The 5450-nt window shown below is 44.3% G+C and overlaps 1 long non-coding RNA gene across 2 annotated transcripts; it reads left to right on the top strand.

Moving 5' to 3' along the window:
• Window positions 1-281: 281 nt before the first annotated feature.
• On the top strand, window positions 282-4992 carry LOC147356077 (uncharacterized). 2 transcript variants are annotated; one of them, XR_015142584.1, is made up of 3 exons: window positions 282-421; window positions 1837-2014; window positions 4634-4992. It is a non-coding gene; the product is annotated as an uncharacterized LOC147356077 (long non-coding RNA). The 2 variants fall into 2 exon arrangements; XR_015142585.1 differs by having other exon boundaries at window positions 411-522.
• The last annotated feature ends 458 nt before the right edge of the window (window positions 4993-5450 follow it).

Below are 5450 nucleotides of genomic sequence, written 5' to 3'. Positions count from 1 at the left end.
ATTAAAAAACAACAACAGCTCCAACACAGCTCCGTGGGTGGGTGAGGCTGGTATTGGGGCCAGTACTGGCCCACTGGTGAGTGAGGCTTCTTCTCAGAGTCTCTGGTTGCAGGGTGTCTGGTGCGTTAGGGCTTGTTCTGGTGCACAGACGTGTGGGGAGTGGACACTCTGATGGACAGGGCCATGACCTGAGCAATTCAGTGCTCAAGGGATCTTAAGGCAGCCAGCCTGCTGGCGGTTGGGGCTGTGTCCCTGCTTTGCTTGCTGCTTGGCCTGAGGCATCCCATCACTGGCGCTGACAGGCTGGGGAGGGGGGTTGGGTCCAGAAGCTAATAAGCTAGAGGGAGGAGCTCCATTGCCAGCGTCCTCATGATAGAATGAGCTCCCCCAAATGACTGCTGCCAGGGTCTGTGTTCCCAAGGTGAGCTACAATTGCATCCTGCCTCTCTGAGACTCTCTAAACTCAGCAGGCAGGTCGACGCGGGATCATTTTAAACGATTGCTTCTGCCTTGGGTACCAGAGTATGTAAGATTTTGTGTGTGCCCTTGAAGAGTGGAGTCTCTATTTCTCACAGCCCTTTGGGTCTCCCAAATGGAAGTTCTCTGAATTCTAAAGCCGAACATTCTGGGGGTACATCTTCCTGGTGTAGGATGCCTGGGCCGTGGAACCTGATGGGGGCTCAGAACCCCTGCTCCTTGGAGAGAACCCTGCAATTGCAATTATCCTCTTGTATGTGGGTTGCCCCCCTGGGGGTGTATGGGTTTTTACTATACCCGTATACTAACCCCACTATACCCATGTTTCTGCCCCTCCTAGCTTATTTTGACTCCGTTAGAACTTCAGTTGGAGAAGATATTTTCTACTAGCTTTCCAGTCTCTCATTCACAGCTGTTCTAGATATAGCTGTAAAGTTTGTTCTCCTGTGGCAGGAGATGAGCTCAGGCTTTTCCTGCTCTATCATCTTGGCTACATACCCCCTTGTATATTTATATATTTATATTACTTACTTATATTCAGCTTTATGTCTCTAGAAGGTTGAGTTTGTTGTATATCTGAGTTTTATACACATTGAATGTTCTTGTAAAGTTCTACCATAATCCTATAAGATGTCCAAATAGATTTCTAGCAAGCTATTTTAACAAATACCAAAATGAAATGAACATTTTTAAATCATCAAGAAAAAAAATTTTTTTAAAATCTTGCCTTGCTCTAGTAAATAGCGTAGGATAAATCAGTAATGTATTGATATATAAAACACTTTTACCTGTTTTCAATGACTGAATTTTTGGAATATTTTGTTGTAGTGTATGGTTTGGGGATTTAGGGCACCTTATTTCATTTCAGTTTGTCTCACCTCCTTGTTGTTGTTGTTGTTGAGTTGCTAAGTTGTATCTGACTCTGCAACCTCATGGACTGCAGCGCTCCAGGCTTCCCTGTCCCTCACTATATCCTGGAGTTTGCTTAAACTCATGTCCATTGAGTAGGTGATGCCATCCAACCATCGCATCCTCTGCTGTTCTCTTCTCCTTTTGCCTTCAATCTTTCCCAGCAGCATGACCTTTTCTAATGGGTTGGCTCTTATTGGCCACCTCTTATATAGATGGCCAAAGTATTGGAGCTTCAGCTTCAGCATCAGTCCTTCCAGGGCTGATTTTCTATATGATTGACTGATTTGATCTCCTTGCAGTCCAAGGGACTCAACTCCTTATACCATACTAATTTTATGATAAACTGTTTTCTTTTCCCTATAACATATCATATTTTATCATAACATGGCATTTTATATATTCATTTTTAAGCTTGTTTACTGATTTATTTTCTTTCTCCCCAAATAGAAATGAGCTCCGTGAAAGGAGGGATAAGACTCTCCTATTTAGCACTCTCCCAACATGGACAGTTCTGGCACATGGAGAGCCTTCCTTGATCAATGTGCTCAGTCGCTTAGTCCTGTCTGACCCTGTGACCCCATGCACTGCAGCCCGCCAGGCTCCTCCGTCCATGGGGATTCTCCAGGTAAGAATACTGGAGTGGGTTGCCATGCCCTCCTCCAGGGGATCTTCCCAACCCAGAGGTTGAACCCAAGTGTCCTGCATTGTAGGTGGATTCTTTACCAACTGAGCCACCAGGGAAGCCCTCCTTGATAAATACTATGGACTAAATGAGAGGCTGGATAAATAGTTCAAATATGTGAGGGGATAAAAGGACACAAAAATTTTAAGAGAGATTACTCCTTCGCAGTGAAACTAAAAAAAGCAAGTAACTAAAGTTTGATGTACAGTTATGTTTTCTTTCTCCCCACATATTCTCTACAAAATTCAACACTGGCAGGAAACAAATGACTTACCATATTAGTAACATGAGCATATGATGTATAAGACATACCAGATCTTTTAAAAATTCTTACAACAAAGAAGTGTTTTGCCAGTAATTCAGTTAAATATAGATCCAGGCAACAGGTGATTTCACGAAGTGGAAAAAAACCAAAACGAGATACCCAGGCTGCAGGGTTATTCTTTATACTCATAGGAACACTGCTGTTCACACACAGGAATGCTGCTGTTCCAAGGGCTTTTCATTCCAACCAAAACACAATGACTAGCAGAGCTGCCTTTTAATTGGAACCTAAGGAAAAAAGGGTAGCAAGCAGGGGAGAAATTCCCGTCTCTCCATCTCTCCACTGATACATGCTCAGCTTTCTCACTTCAGCCTAAACACCATTTGGTTCTTAGGCTCAGAACAAGTTGGAAGTCTCGGTTCATTAGGGACCTGAATTTAGTAGCTGCCAGAAGTTCAGAAGCCAAATTATGCTGAAGTGTCATGGTGTCCTGTGACAGACAAAGAATCGGAATGTGCACACTTAATAGTCAAACAGACATCATATCCCAGTGTCACTTCAGGAGTTTCTGAACTCTGACTGGATTCTCCACTGTGCCCGAGACCCTCACCGGTGTGTCAGTGACAGACCTCTGGCATCCCTGTCATCTTTATTACTGGGTCCTGAGCAAGAATGGCTCCTGATTGGGGAAGCAAAGCAGAGAACATCCAGAAATGAACCAACGTTGTTCTTACCACTATGGCTGTAATGGCCGAAAGAGGCTCACAGAGGTCTCTGCCATGCTGAAATGCCCAGATTATTATTGTATCCTGTTGTTCTTATGAAATCTGCTCATTATTATTGGGTGGCAGACTTTGTAAACATCAAAGATTCATTGGAAATTGTTTAACTACCATAGTGGCCAATGGCATTAGCTCCCACAGACTGAATTTTACCAAGAGGACTAGATCCAGAAACTAATACTACTCCCTGAAACAGTGACATTGGCCATTATAATCCCCCAATCCAACACGTGGCTGATGCAACACGTGACTGAATTAGTTCTTATCCATACACTATTACAAATTCCACTTTTGATTGGTTTTTATTTTCCCGAAACAACCTTTGCCTGATTTATCACATTTCAAACAATTTTTGTCCTATATGGCCAATATATGTCCTATATATATAGCAGATTTCCCAGAAAATTACATGCTCCTGCCTTCAAACTACTATCTCCCCATTTCCTTCAAGTTCTAACCATGAATTCAAACTCAGTGTCTATATTTATGGTTGTATTCAACGTTGAATCACATGTGGCATTTTCTTTATGTCCTTAATAGTGGTGCCCCCTTTCTTTCAAAACTGCTGGGTAGTCAGTCAGTCAGTCTGGGTACTTCTATTCCATAGGCCAGCATCCCTTTGTGGATTAACCTCAGAACCCAAGAGAGTCACTATTCATCACAGGGTCTGGCCTCCATTCTAAGATTCCCTCATCGCAAAAGAAGGATACTTTTATGCTAAGTTGGAAATGAAGTGGAAAGAGCATGTGTCCATTAAGGAGTGGGTCCAGGAAGTCAGTACATGCTTTCACTAGGGAAAAATAACACAGGAGTGAGACATCCACACGGGGGAGAGACAGGCTGATCCTTAAACCAGATGAGAATATGGGCGCCAGTACTCTGGGGGCTGCCCGGTTCCACTCTCACTGGGAGGAACAGTGCAGAGAAGCATCCTCCCTGACACCACAGCCAGGCTCACAGCTGTGAAATACTTCCCGCCCAGGACTAAATTCAGCCTTGTGTCTTGGGATGTGCTGACCAGACAGGATTTCTGGAGGTGGTTGGCATAGTGAGGAAAGAGCAGCAAAGTGCCTGTCAACCATGCAGAATAGTTTCTGCTGCATCCTGCACTGAAAGTCAAAGTGAAAGGCGTTCAGTCGTGTCCAACTCTTTGCGACCCCATGGACTAAACAGCCCATGGAATTCCCCAGGCCAGAATACTGGAGTGGGTACCCTTTCCCTTCTCCAGGGGATCTTCCCAACCCAGGGATCGAACCCAGGCCTCCTGCATTGTGGGTGGATTCTTTACCAAGTGAGCTATCAGGGAAGCCCTGTGCTTACTAGGGAGCTTAAAGATCTGACTTACAGAATGTGGATCTCAAAGATCTGCTGTGAGAATACCCATGTTTTACTGATAAGCAAACTAACGCCATGGGGCAGAGCTGTGAGTATGAACGATTCTCCAACACCTTGTCTGTGTTGCTTTCTACTAAAATATTCCAAAGACTACAAGCAGAATTTTCCTTTGTTTTCCAGGACTGGCTATGCAGGACAGAACTGAGTGCTGGTGGGTTGTTCCACTCTTACACTTTCTAGAAAGCTCCCCTTTCTGGACTCAACAGGGGACACCTTTGCCCAAGTGTCATTGAACAGGCCCCTCGCCTAGCTTATTGTATGTCAGCCTTGCATCCCCCTTCATCTTTACTCCTGGCTTCTCCTCCAGGACTGTAAGCCTCTGCTTGGTCTGTATATCTCAGCCTGTTTCCTTCCCATTCCACAGCTAAATCAGTCATTTCAGCATAAGAAGGCAAGAGAAGCCATCAGGAACAAAATCTCCATAAAAGAAAAAAAGCTATCCACTTTGAGAATATATTGTATAGAGCATGCATGTGTGCTAAGTCACTTCAGTCGTGTCTGACTCTTTGTGACCCTATGGACCGTAGCCCACCAGGTTCCACTGTGCATGGGATTCTCCAGGCAAGAATACTGGAATGGGTTGCCATCCCCTCCTCCAAGGAATCTTCCTGACCCAGGATCAAACCTGCCTCTCTTATATCTCCAGCATTGGCAGGTGGGTTCTTTACCATTAGCACCACCTGTGTAGAGCAAATTTTGACTCAAATTGTAGCTGCCTCCATTCACAGCCCAATTGGTGTGTGCTCATGGCATCAGAACACATTTGAGTCTCTATCTTAACCATATGCAAGGTATTACAAATGAATTAAAAATAGGTCCTATTTCAGAATGAAAGCGTAGAAAGTCTTGCACTCACATCCTCCCACGGACACACTTGAATCTATAGCTACGTATGAACAATTTCCTCTTAAATCATGTGAAGACCTGGCTGAGTGAC

The sequence above is a fragment of the Bos grunniens genome, chromosome 16, assembly GCF_055505025.1.
Source record: "Bos grunniens cultivar Pamir isolate PY7600 chromosome 16, Bosgru_T2T1.0, whole genome shotgun sequence".
NCBI lineage: Eukaryota > Metazoa > Chordata > Mammalia > Artiodactyla > Bovidae > Bos > Bos grunniens.
The sequence above is the reverse complement of the archived record's forward strand: the minus strand, read 5'-3'. Positions and strand labels throughout refer to the sequence as shown.